Source organism: Hemitrygon akajei, chromosome 18 (genome assembly GCF_048418815.1).
Source record: "Hemitrygon akajei chromosome 18, sHemAka1.3, whole genome shotgun sequence".
NCBI classification, from domain to species: Eukaryota; Metazoa; Chordata; class Chondrichthyes; order Myliobatiformes; family Dasyatidae; genus Hemitrygon; species Hemitrygon akajei.
Window position 1 is genome coordinate 4,932,395 of NC_133141.1, and position 16,498 is coordinate 4,948,892.

The 16,498-nt window shown below is 41.8% G+C and overlaps 1 protein-coding gene across 2 annotated transcripts in view; it reads right to left on the bottom strand.

Annotated features, from left to right (window-relative positions):
• The window catches only part of LOC140741038 (supervillin-like), a 249,757-nt gene extending 233,472 nt beyond the window's left edge, over window positions 1-16,285 (bottom strand). The window contains exons 1-2 of one of the 2 annotated variants that reach the window (XM_073070680.1): window positions 16,168-16,270; window positions 2,845-3,068 (exon numbers count right to left, since the gene is read on the bottom strand). The gene's annotated coding sequence lies outside the window, so the exon portion shown is untranslated. Of the gene's footprint in view, window positions 1-2,844; window positions 3,069-16,167 lie in introns of both variants that reach the window. The other variant, XM_073070681.1, reaches the window with a different exon arrangement.
• Window positions 16,286-16,498: the final 213 nt, after the last annotated feature.

Here is a 16,498-nt window from a genome sequence, read left to right on the forward strand (position 1 = left end):
TGAGAGGCAGGATTTATGAACATTTGGAAAGGTATAATATGATTAGGAAATAGTCAGCATGGCTTTGTAAAGGGCAGGTCGTGCCTTACGAGCCTGATTGAATTTTTTGAGGATGTGACTAAACACATTGATGAAGGTAGAGCCGTAGATGTAGTGTGTATGGATTTTAGCAAGGCATTTCAGCAAGGTACCCCATGCAAGGCTTATTGAGAAAGTAAGAGGCATGGGATCCAAGGGGACATTGCTTTGTGGATCCAGAACCGGCTTGCCCACAGAAGGCAAAGAGTGGTTGTAGACGGGTCATATTCTGCATGGAGGTCGGTGACCAGTGGTGTGCCTCAGGGATCTGTTCTGGGACCCCCTTCTCTTCATGATTTTTATAAATAACCTGGATGAAGAAGTGGAGGGATGAGTTACTAAATTTGCTGATGACACAAAGGTTGGGGGTGTTGTGGATAGTGTGGAGGGCTGTCAAAGGTTACAGCGGGACATCAATATGATGCAAAACGGGGCTGAGAAGTGGCAGATGGAGTTCAACCCAGTTAAGTGTGAGGCGGTTCATTTTGGTAGGTCAAATATGATGGCAGAATATAGCATAAATGGTAAGACTCTTGGTAGTGTGGAGGATTAGAGGGATCTTGGGGTCCGAGTCCATAGGACACTCAAAGCTGCTGCGCAGGTTGACTCTGTGGTTAAGAAGGCATATGGTGCATTGGCCTTCATCAACCGTAGGATTGAGTTTAAGGGCCGAGAGGTAATGTTATAGCTATATAGGACCCTGGTCAGACCCCACTTGGGGTACTGTGCTCAGTTCTGGTTGCCTCGCTACAGGAAGGACGTGGAAACCATAGAAAGGGTGCAGGGGTGATTTACAAGGACGTTGCCTGGATTGGGGAGCATGCCTTATGAGAATAGGTTGAGTGAACTCGCCTTTACTCCTTGGAGCAACGGAGGATGAGAGGTGACCTGATAGAGGTGTACAAGATAATGAGAGGCATTGATTATGTGGATAGTCAGAGGCTTTTTCCCTGGACTGAAATGGATAGCACGAGAGGGCATAGTTTTAAGGTGCTTGGAAGTAGGTACAGAGGAGATGTCAGGGGTAAGTTTTTTATGCAGAGAGTGGTGAGTACGTGGAATGGGTTGCTGGCAGCGGTGATGGAGGTGGAAACGATAGGGTCTTTTAAGAGACTCCTAGATGGATACATGGAGCTTACAAAAATAGAAGGCTATGGGTAAGCCTAGGTATTCCTAATAAAAGGATATGTTCAGCACAGCATTGTGGGCCGAAGGGCCTGTACTGTGCTGTAGGTTTTCTACGTTTATATGTTCTATGATTTAATGATGGGAGAGGGTGCTGGTGGCAGAATCCCTTCAAGGGGCATGGGGAAATACAAAGGAACCTACACAGTCTTCTGAAAAACAGTGCAGGTAGAGGGCACCTTCTAGATGCAAAGAATGCTCATAGCAGGAAGTTGACAGGGAGATAGGAGAAGATTATTTGAATCATTAAGTCATAGAAGACAATAGACCCAATGACAGTAAATGGAATTAGAGTACACTACTATGTAAAAGTCTTAGGCACATATATCTAGCTAGGGTGCCTAACTTTTGCACTGTACTGTAATAATTTTATGTACTGCACTGTACTGCTGCCATAAAAAAACAAAATTCATGACATGTGAGGGATGAATCATGGTTGGGAAAAGGGGAAGGGAGAGGCGAGGGAGCAAGAAGCCCCAGAGAGACATTCTGTAATGATCAGTAAACCAATTGTTTGGAATCAAACGACCTTGCCTGGTGTTTCTGTACCTGCGCTACCCCTGCCCCAACACTCCTCTGCCACCTGTCCCACACCCATCCTGTGGCACTCCACCCTCACCATTCCCAGCATCTTTTGCTCCCACCAAACCTACAAGTTCACCACTTCACATTGAAAAATACAGTACTGTGTAAAAGTCTTGGGCACCTTAGCTATTTGTACTTTATGTGTCTACGACTTTTGCACAGTACTGCAGATGGCTAACTGCTGATTGCCATGAACAGGATGAGCCTGCTGGCCTATTGTGTGCAGTATCACTCTGTAAGGACACCCCTTTCAGAAGTCATGAAAGGCTCCTTTCACAAACTTGCATTGCCCAGCGAGAAAGGATTCCCAATTTGCTACTTGATCTTTGTAAGACTTCTGCAAATTAGCAGTGGGCAGTACAGGCCATCCCTGGTAACAAATGCGTTTTGTTTCTACAATTACCCTGAAGCCAATTTTGTCCATGAATTAAAAAAGTACATAATAGTCACTTAATACAGTAACCTCCACAGTGTTGTAATGAATGGTATCAAAAATACGTAAGACTGAGAAGAATGAATGGTTATTAAAAGTGAGAGGAAAGAAAGAGAGGAAATGAGTTTTGCCATTCGTAGGAATGAACATAGGCATATACATCAGACTTTTGAATTTAATAATATTATGTAAGCACATTCATAACTTTAGATTGCCTATACAATGTCCTGTGTGGTTACTTTCACCAGCAATAACCTGTGGTGTTCACAAAGCCCTGTATCTGAGAGTGAGAGAACATTCTCTCTTCTCCCATCTTCCATCAGGCAGAAGATACTAAAGCCTGAAAGCAGGTAACACCAGGCTCAAAGACAGCTTCTGTCCCACTTTTATACGACTACAGAATTTTCATTAGTACATAAGAAAATAATAAACAAAATTACCATTTTTAATTAAAAATACCAATTCAATTCTGAGAGCAGTACAGGCATTGGTGTGAGCTTGGAATTCTCAGATGCCACAGATAGACCACGAGAAACTAATCCCCACACTCTTAGATACCTTACCTCAGAATTGTTGCAGGGACAAAAGTCAATGAAGCCAAATGCTCATGCCTGCCCTGTAAATGGACCCTGCTCTCCTCAAGTTTGGGGTCTGGATGAACCCCACGCTGCCCCAGTGAGTAGCACATGGTGATGCGCGGCAGATGTCAGCAGCAGCAGCTGGAGAAAGTCCTGAGGTCAACTGTAACCCTGACTTCCAATAGCAAAACAGCCAAGGAGCACATAATCTGGAGGTTGTTAGAGATCACAGAATTTAGTGGGGACAACAGATGCAGTTTGTACAGTATGTTATGTCTTTAACCGGTGGAGTTTCAGGGAAAATAAAAAAGATTTCAAATATTTGTTAAAAATTTAAGTTTTCCCTACTATTGACACTATTTAGGGTATACTTACCTCAATAGTAAACCTGTTGAAGAATGAAATCCCACCAGAAAATGAGAAGTTTCTGATTGGCTTCAACATCTGCACAAATTGAACTACTGTAGGTCAAGCTAATTTTAAACTGCAAAACACCATTATTCTTATAGTTGTGTGAAATTATTTCTGGCCCCACAAGGTCCTTGGCAATGAACAAAATAATTCATAATGCCCCAACTGTTTCACTCATAATTTAATTATACTTTCCTCTGTCTCTAAGGCAATGGCACTTAATTTGGATACATTTTTATTTTATAATAATAATAACTTTATTTATAAAGCACCTTTCATACATTGAAGATGAAGATTCAAAGTGCTTTACATAGATTGTAAAATAAATCAATATAGTCATAAAAATATGAGACAAAATTAAAAATTATAAGTGAACAAAAACATTATATCTATATAGATATATACATATTATACATATATAGAATAAAACAATGGAATATACTAAATTATATTAATAGAATCCACATCAACAGGCATTAACTAATCCTATCAGTAAGCCAAATTTAAAAAGTAGGGTTTTAGAAAGTGTTTTGAAATATTCCACAGTACTAGCCTGGTGTATCTCAGTTTGTAGAGTATGCTGGATTTTTCGTGAATAAGAGCAAAAGGCCGCTTGGCTTTAGGAACACTAAGCAAACCAGTATTCACGGATTTAAGATTACGATTAGGATAGTAAGGGGATAGACTCTCCAAAATACATGGAGAGTAATGCAGTGAGTAAGAGTGTGTGTGTACACATTGCACGAGCAAGCGAGTTGGTGGCGTGCGGAGGATCTCATTGAAACCTACTGTGTGCTGAAAGGCCTGGATAGAACAGATACGGAGTAGATGTTTCTAATACTGGAATTTGAATTGGTTCATTGTTTTCACGTATACTGTGATATCTTGAAAAACCTAGTTTTGCATGCCATTGCATCAGTACATTGAGGTATCACAAGGAAAAGCAGTAAGAATATAGAATATAGTTTTACAGTTACAGTGTAAGTGCAGTGCAGGCTGACAATAAGGTACAAGGCCAGAACGTGGTAAATTGCGGACCAGGAATCTACCTTTAACTCTGATTCAAAGGCACAGCCGCAGTATAAAAGGGTGTCCCTTAAAAACTAAGATGAGGAGGAATTTCTTCAGGTGATGAACTTGTGGAATATGTTGCCATAGAGGGCTGTGGAGACCAAGTCATTGGGTGCATTGAAAGCAGAGATTGATAGGTTGTTAATTGGTAAGGGAGTTAAGAGAGAGAATGAGGTTGAAAGATATCAGCCATAATGACAGAGCAGACTCGATGGGTAGAAAGATCTCATTCTTCTTCTTCTACTGTACCGTGCAAAAGTCTTAGACACATAATATGTACAGTAGCTAGGGTGCCTAAGACCTTTGCATAGTACTGTAGTAATTTTATATACTGCACTGTACTGCTGCAACAAAAACCCAACAAGCTGCATGACATGTGTGAGTGAGGATAAACCTGATTCTGATTATGGGTCTCTATTGTGGACTGAGAGTGGAAAGGGGGCAGGGAGAGGGGAATCATGGTTGGGAAAAGTGATAGGGAGAGGGGAAGGAGTGGGAAGCATCAGAGAAACATTCTATAATGATCAACAAACCAACTGTTTGGAATCAAATGACCTTGCTTGGTATCTCAGGACTCCCATGGAACTCCACCCTTGCCATTCCTAACATCCTTTGCTCCCACCAGATTTACAATCTCTCCACTCCATGTTGACAAATGCAGTACTGTGCACAAGCCTCAGGCACCCTAGCTACAGTATATATATATATGTCTAAAAGTTTTACACAGTGCTGTATATCTTATTTTGTGTGTAGCCTTCCCCTTGCGTAACCACCTTGCTGTGAACGGTTCCAATCCTGAGCAAGGGGCGGATGATCAGTGGAGCAGGGATCACAGCACGGTGTGCCAATGTGTAAAGTTAAAATTCAGACAAAAAGAGAACATGCAAATCTGGAGGAAAACATTTTAACCAGAGATCTATGAGTCTAGCTGATGCTTTGATCAACATATCAACATCAGAATGGATGTCCTTAATTCACATCTCTTAGAATTTGGGTCCAACCTGCTGCTTGTGATTTATTGACTATTCAAGAAATTTGTAGATTTGCATCTTTGAGCTTTGATTTATGTTAGTGAGGGCACAAAGGAGTATTACATAATCAGACAACACACACAAAATGCTGGAGGCCAGGTAGCATCAATGGAAAAGAGTACAGTTGACATTTCAGGCCAAGACCCTTCAGCAGGATCAGGATTAATGCCACGGCCACTAATAAAATGTCAAGTGCATTATGTTAATATTCAGAGGAGAACCTGATCTGAGTTCTCACTATTTCAACTGGAAACAGTCACCAGCATGATCAGCCCAACCTAAAATGTTATCGTGCACTATGTTCCTCCCAAAAAATAGACATTAAGTAATCATATTTCTTAGCTCAGATATTGGATAGCAAAGCCAAGAGGCTGGTAGCAGGTTCCATTATTCATCTGTTAATTGTATTGCCTACTGATTTCCTTCATCCTCGGTGTCTGTGCTCAGTAAATTCCCCACCTTCCAGCTTGACAATAGCTCACTTTTAAAATCCTCTTGCTTTCAACTCCCTCCATGATATCCACCTCCCTCTACATATTCCTCTACAGGCTTCTAAAAAATCTGAATTTCTGGGCCCTTAAGCGTTTGTAATTTGAATTTCACCATCTTTGCTCACTGTACCTTGACTAGACTAAGCTCCCAGCCCTGTAATTCCCTTGTTAATCCTTTCACAGAGTCATACAGTGGGATAGAAGCTGTCTTTGAGCCTGGCGGTTTCTGCTTTCAGAGTCAAGAAACAGGGTCTTCAGCCCACCATTTCCATGCTGAACAAGTGAACATCTACACTAATACATTTCTAGCTCTGCTTTCTGGAGCTTTCGATGCCTTGGTGAGTCGAGTTCTTGATTAGATACTTCTTAAAGGATGGGAGATTGCCTACCTGCCTGCACTATCATTTCAGATGGTGCATTTCTGATCCCACTTATCTTCATTAAAACCTACCTCTCAGTCATCATTCTAAGATTTCTGTTTGGTAAGTGTTCTGTATTAACACACACTATTATTGTTGCTGCTGTCCTAAGACCTGACATGCCATATGTGAAAATGAATTAATCATGGTTAGAAATACCACACCGTCCCACTGGGAGCAGCAGCATTCTGGCAAAGTACAAGGGTTGTAAAATGACTGATTACCCCCTCTCCACTCAGGACTTGATCTCCAACCCCTCACAGGCAGGCTAATTGCAGAGTGTTATTTCAGGTTACTGGAAACTGCTAATTATGTTAAATGAAACACTTTGAGTAGAGGCACCCTTCCTCAGTCACACCTATTCGTGCTCACATGTGATTCTCAGGAATGTCGCTTATTTGTTTATCTGATGTTATTCATGGTTTGTGAGGCTATAGAACAACCAGGCATTATGAGTCCTCTGTCCACCAACCACATCCACTGCTAGGAATTATGAAGAAAGTTCATAATGCACTGGCATTTGCCAAACTGTGTCCGACAGAATTCAAGTTTCCACAGATGGATGTCAGATGAACGGAATTTTTTTTGTATTTGCACAATTTTTAATTTTGCACATTTGTTGCAAAAGTTTAGTTTGCACTTGGAGTATCGTGCACAGCTCTGGTCATCTCGCCACACGATGAATGTAGCAGCAAGAAGAGAATGCACAGAAGAGATTCGCCAGGATGTTGCCTGGAATGGACAGCGGTTATAAGGAGAATGGACAGCACTGTGCTTATTTTCAGTGGAAGGTAGAGTCACTGTCCCCTATAAAATGTGTGAGTGCGCAGCTGCACAATAAATGAAATGCTCACACGCCTTTGTTGCCGAGTGGCTGGTATTTTCTTTTATATAATGTTAATATAATTTTGAACTTACTGTATGTTCATATAAATCTGAAATTATGCTAATATTCTTTTGAAATCTACATTAATATAATTGAGAATTACCCTGTAATTAAATGTGTTAATAAATATAATCTATAAATTTTCTAAATAATAAATGTACTGCAACCTTAACTTTGACACATTTTAGACCTTCAACATATTTACATTGTCAGTGTTTCAAGTTACAACACTGTTACAAATTGTAACAATAAACACCGAATGGACGTCGGTTGCTCATTGCTAATAAACCACCAACCCACTGAACACTGATGCCATCTAGTCAAAACATTTTACTTTTGCCATTGTGCCTGTCAGTTGTTTTGACTGCCTGACATTGTTTACTTGTGTTGTGAGTTATGGCTTGTTTTTATTTGATGTGAAGAATTCTGTATTGTGACCTTTTAGATAAGTAATCTAAAGTATGCGATTTCTCAATTTTCATGCAATTATAAATAAACTAGAGGGAACATTAGGTAGGATGCTGAGTGTGATCCCATTAATTATGAGGGCGTAGATAGGATAGACACATTCTTTTCCCAGGGCAGGAAAGTCCAAATCTAGTTCAAGGTAAAGGCAAAAGATTAAGAGGGGATCTGAGGAGTAACTTTTCTCACAGATGGTGGCAGTGGGTATTTGAAATGAGCTGTTAACCTAAGTGGTGAAGGCAGATACAACATTTAAATGGCATTTGGACAACTCATGCATTTGGAAAGGAGAGGATAAGTAGAATGTGAGCCTAATTCAGGCCTATGGGATTAGCATAAATAGATATTATGTTCAGTAACTATAAGGTGAGGTGAAAGGACTCATTTCTGCTTGTAACGTTCTCTGATTCAATCCCATGATTCAACGAAATGATCTACGTTTGGTTTCTCAATGACCTTAGTTGTCACTCTGACATCAGGGGATTTTAAATAATTACAATTCCACTTACTGTGGCTGAAAGCATTTGATTTAGAAACGGATAAAATGATGACTTTAACACTGGGGTACCTTGCTGATTGAAGCAGTTGCCTCCAAATTCTTTCACAAGCTGATGGTCTGGCTTACACCAGCAGATAATACCGCAGTTGAATTAGAAAAGGCATAGAATGTGCTAATACAGAAAACCATTCAGCCATGATGACAGTGTTCAATCAATTCAAAACCAGCTATCTTATACTTTTCTCTATCCAAATATTTACCCAACATCCTCCCTGAAGATACAGCAGTCTCACTCTCAACCATTCAGAACCAAGAGTTCTTTGCTTTGGTAATGCTCCATCTGAAATAAAGCATGGGGTGCATGGGGTGTCCAAGGAGGGGTAGCAACTCTGGTAAAGGTGTATCCATTCCAGGGCAGCTCATTCATCTTTGGTCCTCACTGGACATTCAGCTCTCCCCTGTGGCTCCAAGTTGCTGTTTGCATGTGAGAGGGGCCACGCCCTGGTACACTGCTTCAACAGCTGGGCTAAACCAGGAAAGGGTAGCTGGTAGCCTCACACCCTGGTGAGATAGGTACATGTCTATCCTAGCATGCAAAGTCTGCTTTGGCAGACTGGGTGGATGAGATCTACAGCGAGATCCAATGGCTAGGAAGGCGGTACCGTAATGCTCCATGAAGTGTGAAGGGTATGAAAAGGCACAGAATATGACATGGACATCCACTGCAACCAAGGAAGACCCCAGTTTGTGACCTGGACTTCTGAGGTTGAGTCAGTGGAACTGCCCCAGTGCAATGGCTTTTCCACTTTAAAAACTCTCCCACACAGGTTTCCTGTCATCTTCTGACATGATGGACAACCACTGTCTTAAAACACATGCTCTACTCTTCCTCCCCCACGTCATCAATGACCCTCAGTCTCCTAAATTGGTGCTGATTCCTCAATGGGAATGAAATAGTCACTCTGGACGGCAATGAAACCACCCTGGTTCCGAGCCCCATTCACAAGTGAAGCAATGACACTGTAAATGCCCGTAAAGTTATAACATGACTTCAGGCATTTCACAGGAATGTTGGAGTATTATGAGCAGTTATCAAAGAAAGGATGTGCTGGCATTTGAGAGGGTCCAGAGGAGGTTCATGAGAATGATTCTGGGAATGAAAGGGTTAATGTATGAGGAGCATTTGATGGCTCTGGGTCTGCACGTGTTCAAGTTTAGAAGAAATGGGGAGGGGATCTCATTGAAACCTATCAAATATTGAAAGGCCTAGTTAGAGAGGATATGGAGAGGATGTTTCCTATAGTTCGGGAGTCTAGGACCAGAGGACACAGCCTCAGAATAGAAGAATGCCCATTTAGAACAGAGATGAGGAGAAATTTCTTTAGCCAGAGGGTGGTGAATCTGTGTAATTCTTTGCCACAGACAGCTATGGAGGCCAAGTTATTGGGGGCTATTTAAAGCGGGAGTTGATAGGCATCAAAGGGATAATAAATCAGACATGATTGAATGACAGAGCAGACTCAATGGGCCAAATGGCCTAATTCTGCTCCTGTGTCATTTGGTCTTCTTTAACACTAGATCACAGCAGGCAATATTAGTGCAGATGCCCAAGAACTTAATCTAAGAAGGAGGTTTAAATGTGGCTCTGGGTGAAGGAAAAAGGGGTGGTCAGATGAAGATGCTCCTATCTGAAGCTGACAACACTGGATGAATTAAAATCAGGCACAAACAAGAAACTAGAATTAGACTTGCATGGAGAGCTTGTAAGGTCATGGGTCTGAAGTAAAATAGAAACATAGATAGAAAACCTACAGCACAATACAGGGCTTCGGCCCACAAAGTTGTGCCGAACATGTCCTTACCTTAGAAATTACTAGGCTTACTCATAGCCCTCTATTTTTCTAAGCTCCATGTACCTATCCAAAAATCTCTTAAAAGGCCCTATCGTATCCACCTCCACCACCATTATCGGCAGCCCATTCCATGCACTCACCACTCTCTGAGTAAGAAACTTAACCCCGACATCTCCTCTGTACCTGCTTCCCACCAGCTTAAACCTGTGTCCTTTTCTGGCAACCATTTCAGCCCTGGGAAAAAAGCTTCTGACTATCCACATGATCAATGCCTCTCATCATCTTATACACCTCTACAGGTCATCTCTCTTCCTCCGTCACTCCAAGGAGAAAAGGCCGACTTCACTCAACCTATTCTCATAAGGCATGCTCCCCAATCCAGGCAAAATCCTTACAAATTTCCTCTGCACCCTTTCTATGGCTTCCACATTCTTCCTGTAGTGAGGTGACCAGAACTGAGCACAGTACTCCAAGTGGGGTCTGACCAGGGTCCTATATAGCTGCAACATTACCTCTCGGCTCCTAAATTCAATTCCATGATTGATGAAAGCCAATACACCGTACGCCTTCTTAACCACAGAGTCAACCTGTGCAGCATCTTTGAGTGTCCTATGGACTCGAACCCCAAGATCTCTCTGATCCTTCACACTGCCAAGAGTCTTACCATTAATACTATATTCTGCCATCATATTTGACCTACCAAAATGAACCACTTCACTCTTATCTGAGTTGAACACCATCTGCCACTTCTCAGCCCAGTTTTGCATCCTATCAATGTCCCGCTGTAACCTCTGACAGCCCTCCACACAATCCACAACACCCCCAATCTTTGTGTCATCAGAAAACTTGTTAACCCATCCCTCCATTTCCTCATCCATGTCATTTATAAAAAAAACATGAAGAGTAAGGGTCCCAGAACAGATCCCTGAGGCACACCACTGGTGACCGACCTCCATGCAGAATATGACCCATCTACAATCACTCTTTGCCTTCTGTGGGCAAGCTAGTTCTGGATCCACAAAGCAATGTCCCCTTGGATCCCATGCCTCTTTACTTTCTCAATAAGCCTTGCATGGGGTATCTTATCAAATGCTTTGCTGAAATCCATATACACTACATCTACTGCTCTTCCTTCATCGATGTGTTTAGTCACATCCTCAAAAAATTCAATCAGGCTCGTAAGGCACGACCTGCCCTTGACAAAGCCATGCTGACTATTCCTAATCATATTATAACTCTCCAAATGATCATAAATCCTGCCTCTCAGGATCTTCTCCATCAACTTACCAACCACTGAGGTAAGACTCATTGGTCTATAAATTCCTGGGCTATCTCTACTCACTTTCTTGAATAAAGAATCAACATTCGCAACACTCCAATCCTCTGGAACCTCTCCCAACCCCATTGATGATGCAAAGATCATTGCCAGAAGTTCAGTAATCTCCTCCCTCACCTCCCACAGTAGCCTGGGGTACATCTCATCTGGTCCTGGCGACTTATCCAATTTGATGCTTTCCAAAAACTCCAGCACATCTTCCTTCTTAATACTAACATGCTCAAGCTTTTCAATCTGCTGCAAGTTATCACTACTATCACCAAGATCCCTTTCCATAGTGAATACTGAAGCAAAGTATTCATTAAGTACCTCTACTATTTCCTCCGGTTCCATACACACTTTCCCACTGTCACACTTGATAGGTCCTATTCTCTCACGTCTTATCCTCCTGCTCTTCACATACTTGTAGAATGCCTTGGGGTTTTCCTTAATCCGCCCATCAAGGCCTTCTCATGGTCCCTTCTGGCTCTCCCAATTTTCTTCTTAAGCTCCTTCCTGTTAGCCTTATAATCTTCTAGATCTCTAACATTACCTGGCTCTCTGAACCTTTTGTAAGCTTTTCTTTTCTTCTTGACTAGATTTATTACAGCCTTTGTACACCACGGTTCCTGTATCCTACCATAACTTCTCTGTCTCATTGGAATGTACCTATGCAGAACTCCACACAAATATTCCCTGAACATTTGCCACATTTCTTCTGTACTTTACTCTGAGAACATCTGTTTCCAATTTAAGTTTCCAATTTCCTGCCTGATAGCCTCATAATTCCCCTTACTCCAATTAAACGTTTTTCTATCTTGTCTATTCCTATCTCTCTCCAATGCTAAGGTAAAGGAGATAGAATTCTGATCACTATCTCCAAAATGCTCTCCCATTGAGAGATCTGTCACTTGACCAGGTTCATTTCCCAATATCAAATCAAGTACAGCCTCTCCTCTTGTAGGCTTGTCTACATATTGTGTCCAAAAACCTTCCTGAACACACCTAACAAACTCCACCCCATCTAAACCCCTTGCTCTAGGGAGATGCCAATCGATATTTGGGAAATTAAAATCTCCCATCACAACAACTCTGTTATTATTGCACTTTTCCAGGTTCTGTTTCCCTATCTGCTCCTCGATATCCCTGTTACTATTGGGCGGCCTATAAAAACACCCAGTAGAGTTACTGACCCCTTCCTATTCCTTAACCTCCACCCACAGAGACTCCGTAGACAACCCCTCCATGACATCCACCTTTTCTGCAGCCGTGACACTATCTCTGATTAACAGTGCCACAACAGTGATCAACAGTAGGTGAAAGAGATAGGAAGGGGCCACAGTAAGATTCTCCTCATCACTGACACAGGGTGAGCCCTTAGCACTCTGTGTCTAAACACATCTGCAGCTGACACACAAGAAGCTTCTGAGGAGAAGAACTAACTTACTTGGCTCAGCTGCAGAACTACCTCCCAATGTCACACATGATCCAAGGAGTTAAAGCTTCAACAATGTTGAGCATTTAATGAGATTTTTCCCATTGAAAAATAAAGCTTCATTTTACGTGCAAACACATTTTAAAACGTTGAAGTGACATTAAGTTCACGTAGGTTCCTGTAATGCTATTTTAACCAGATTATGCAAACAATGTCTCATAAAGTATTAATAGTGATGCAGCCAGTAATTGCTCATGCTGGACTGTTGACCTAGCTAAATTTTGGAGGCTGATGGTATCAAGTTCAAAATTCAAAAGTTCAAAGTAAATTTATCATTTTCTTGCAGGCATTCACTATAAGTACATGAAACACAATGGAATCGATGAAAGATTGCAGCCAACAGGCGGACAAACAACCAATGGGCAAAAGACAACAAACGGCAAGTACAAAAAGAAAGAAATAGTAAATAAATAAATAAGCCATCAAGCAAGCGATAAATATTGAGAATATGAGATGAAGAGTCCTTGAAAGTGAATCCATACATTCTCGGAAGAGTTGAGTGATGGGGCAAGTGAAGTTGAGTGATGTTATCCCTTTGGTTCAAGAGCCTGATGGCTGAGGGGTAATAATTGTTCCTGAACTTGGTGGTGTGACTCCTGAGGCTCCTGTACCTTCTTCCTGATGGCAGCAGCAAGAAGAGTGGTGGGGTGTCACACTGGAGCAACTGCACTGGGATCACTAAATTGATACTCCCCTTACACAGCGGCAGAGGGGCAAACACACCTAATTATTCCAGGGAAACTTTCTCAGTGTGTAGAATGTCTGTAAATCAACCTTATATAGCGTTCCAAGCATTCACAGGTCAGATAGGAGAAACAATTTTACTTCCAGTGTTCAGCCTATAGCTCCCTAGTTTCTCCCATTTGCCATTTAGCAATTGATAACTACTTAATGCTTTTTCACACGTGTTATTTTGTCCTCAATCACACTGGTGACATTTTGACCTGTGACCTTAGCATCCAGAACCAGTGGCCTGAGAAGTATCCAGGCCCTGTAGCCAGATAATTCTGTCCCATTCATGCTGGGACTTTTTACACCCATAAGAGCATTAGAATTAGCAACAGGAGTAGCTGCAGCCAGCAAGTCTGCTTTGCCATTCAATACAAACATGGCTGATCAGATCACATTTTCACTCCACTGCAAGTTTTCTTTCACCCCCTTTACTTTTATCATTTATCTATGCCTTTAAAATATTCAAAGAACCTATTTCCTCCATCTTTTGAGGAAGCAAGCTTAACATTCATGGTTTTCTGAGAGAAAAGAAATTTCAACTAAACTCTGAATTAAATTGGGATCTGTTATCTTTAAATAATGACCCACCCCCAGTTCTAGATTCTTTCATACGAAGAAGCATCCGCTCCACTTCCATCCTGCCAAGATTCCTGAGGATCTTATATCGTTTGATTGCATGTCCTCTCAGTCTCCTCTTGTATTTGGTGTTTATTAAGCTAGATTTTGTCTATTACAGGCTTGTCCAGCTTCTTTTCCACTCTACTGGAATAATTTGGAGAAAGTAAATTTGGATCAGTGTAAATGAGTCAGCATGGGTCATCAGGCTGAAGGGCCTGTTTCTATGCTGTTTGACCTTCATCAGAAGAGCAGCAGAGTGTTTTGAGATAAAAATGGGATGCTGGTTTGAAACACTGGATACAGAGCAACGGCCTCCATGGTATGCATCTGAGCTTTATTTACAATGGTAAGAGTTTGGAGTGTGACAGTAGAACTGCTTTGTCTAGTGAAATGCTAACAAGACAGCTATGTTCACCAAAACTGATCTACTTTTCCAAGGAATTATAGTTTCATTGGATAGTGACACAAATAAATGTATTTACATAGGGGCGACACAGCAACAGAGTGGTTAGCACAACGCTTTACAGTACAGGCGGCCTGAGTTCAACTCCTGCGCTGCCTGTAAGGAGTTTGTATGTTCTCCCCATTTTCTCCTGGTGCTCCGGTTTCCTCCCACATTCCAAAGACATACTGCTTGGTAGGTTAATTAGTCATTGCAAATTGTCCTGCGATTAGGCTGGGGTTAAACTGGGGATTGCTGGGTGGCACGGCTCGAAGGGGCAGAAGGGCCTGTTCTGAGCTGTATCTCAGTAAATAAATAATAAATAGATTTCTTGACCCCCATACTCCAAAATGGTTTGCAGACAGAATTTACTTTGCAGGCAGCATTGCAGACAACAAAGCCTCCAATTCATGTGCTACAATAAGTCAGTGATCTCTGTGATAATCTCCTTCAATGATGAGGGGACACCAGCAGCTGCATTGATGTGTCATGGGTCTCTCAAGTCCTCTTAAGAAGATAGCATCTCCTCTGTAAATAGTACCGATGCCAATGCAGCACTCCCTCGGTGCACTCCAGAGTATTGATTTAATGTGGTACTCTTGGTTCTCCAGTCCAAATGCTAATACTTTAAAAAGATGTGCAATCATCCTGCTTGGTGCTGTGATAGGATCCCCATGTGGATCCCTGCTAGGTACCTGGGATGGTCAGTCGCTGGCAGAAATCTTACATAGAATCATGGGGGACATAGATAAGGTGAATGGTCACAGTCTTTTCCAAAGGTAGAGGAGACAAAATCTAGAGAGCAAAGGTTTTTGGTGAGAGGGGGAAAGATTTAATGGGGACATGAGGGGCAACCTTTTCAAAAAGATGGTGGTGGCTATGTGGAACAAACTGCCAGGGAAAGTGGTAGAGACAGGTAGAATCACAATCTTTAAAAGACATGGATAGTAAAGGTTCAGAGAAAATCAGCCAAACAAAGGCACTACTTGGGTAGGAAACTTGGTCAGCATTCACAAGTTGGGCCAAAGGGCCTGTTTCCATGCTGTATAACACTATGACTCTAAAATGTCTCCCTGTGCATAATGCTATAATGGTCTGTTTTAGAGCCAGTTCTATTTAGCCTCTCTTTTCTGTGGACCTGCGGGACAAATGATGTACAAGTGGAATGCCAGTAAGGAGTCTGTCTTCATGTCTTCAAGGTGGGTCTTTAAACACAAGCACAGGATGCAGAAAAAAGGATACTACCTATTGAGCTCTTGTTAATGTAACTCACTGGACATAACATAGTCTTACTGAGAGTACACCACAATGAGTGCTGACTTCTTCAATAAGTGACAAGCATAAACGTTAGAAGGTTATTCATAATACCAATACCTTGCATGGAAAGAATACAATATGTCATTTGATTATTTACATTTCTTTCCTAATTAATATTACATAGCAAAAGATCGCATATCATCTCTCAATTTATGAAATAAAGGTTGAGGTTCATTATTGAGGTGATTTTCCCCTTTAGCTCTAATACTATATGTTTATTTTGATGAGTTTCTCACACAATTGGTAATAATAAGATCACTTACAAGCAACACCAGCAGCGCATTCCACGAAGGACTCAAGAAGACCAGGCTTCCCTAAGTGTCCCACCTTAAAGCCTCCATGCTTTGACCCAGCCAGCTTTACCTGCTCTCCAGGGCTGGCTGACCATGTAAGGACTCAGCAGCACTTGACACCCGTGAAGGCTGGTCAGAAATAGCTTTAATAGCTCAGCGTTAAGTCAAGGTCAGCTGATTTAAATCTTCCTGCACAGATGGTCGATTTCATTGCTGCCCTTCCCCCACTGAGGTTCCCTCTACACTTGAGTGGTGTGGTATTTACAAAGGAGAAACAGTCTGATTGGCCCTACAGGTCAAA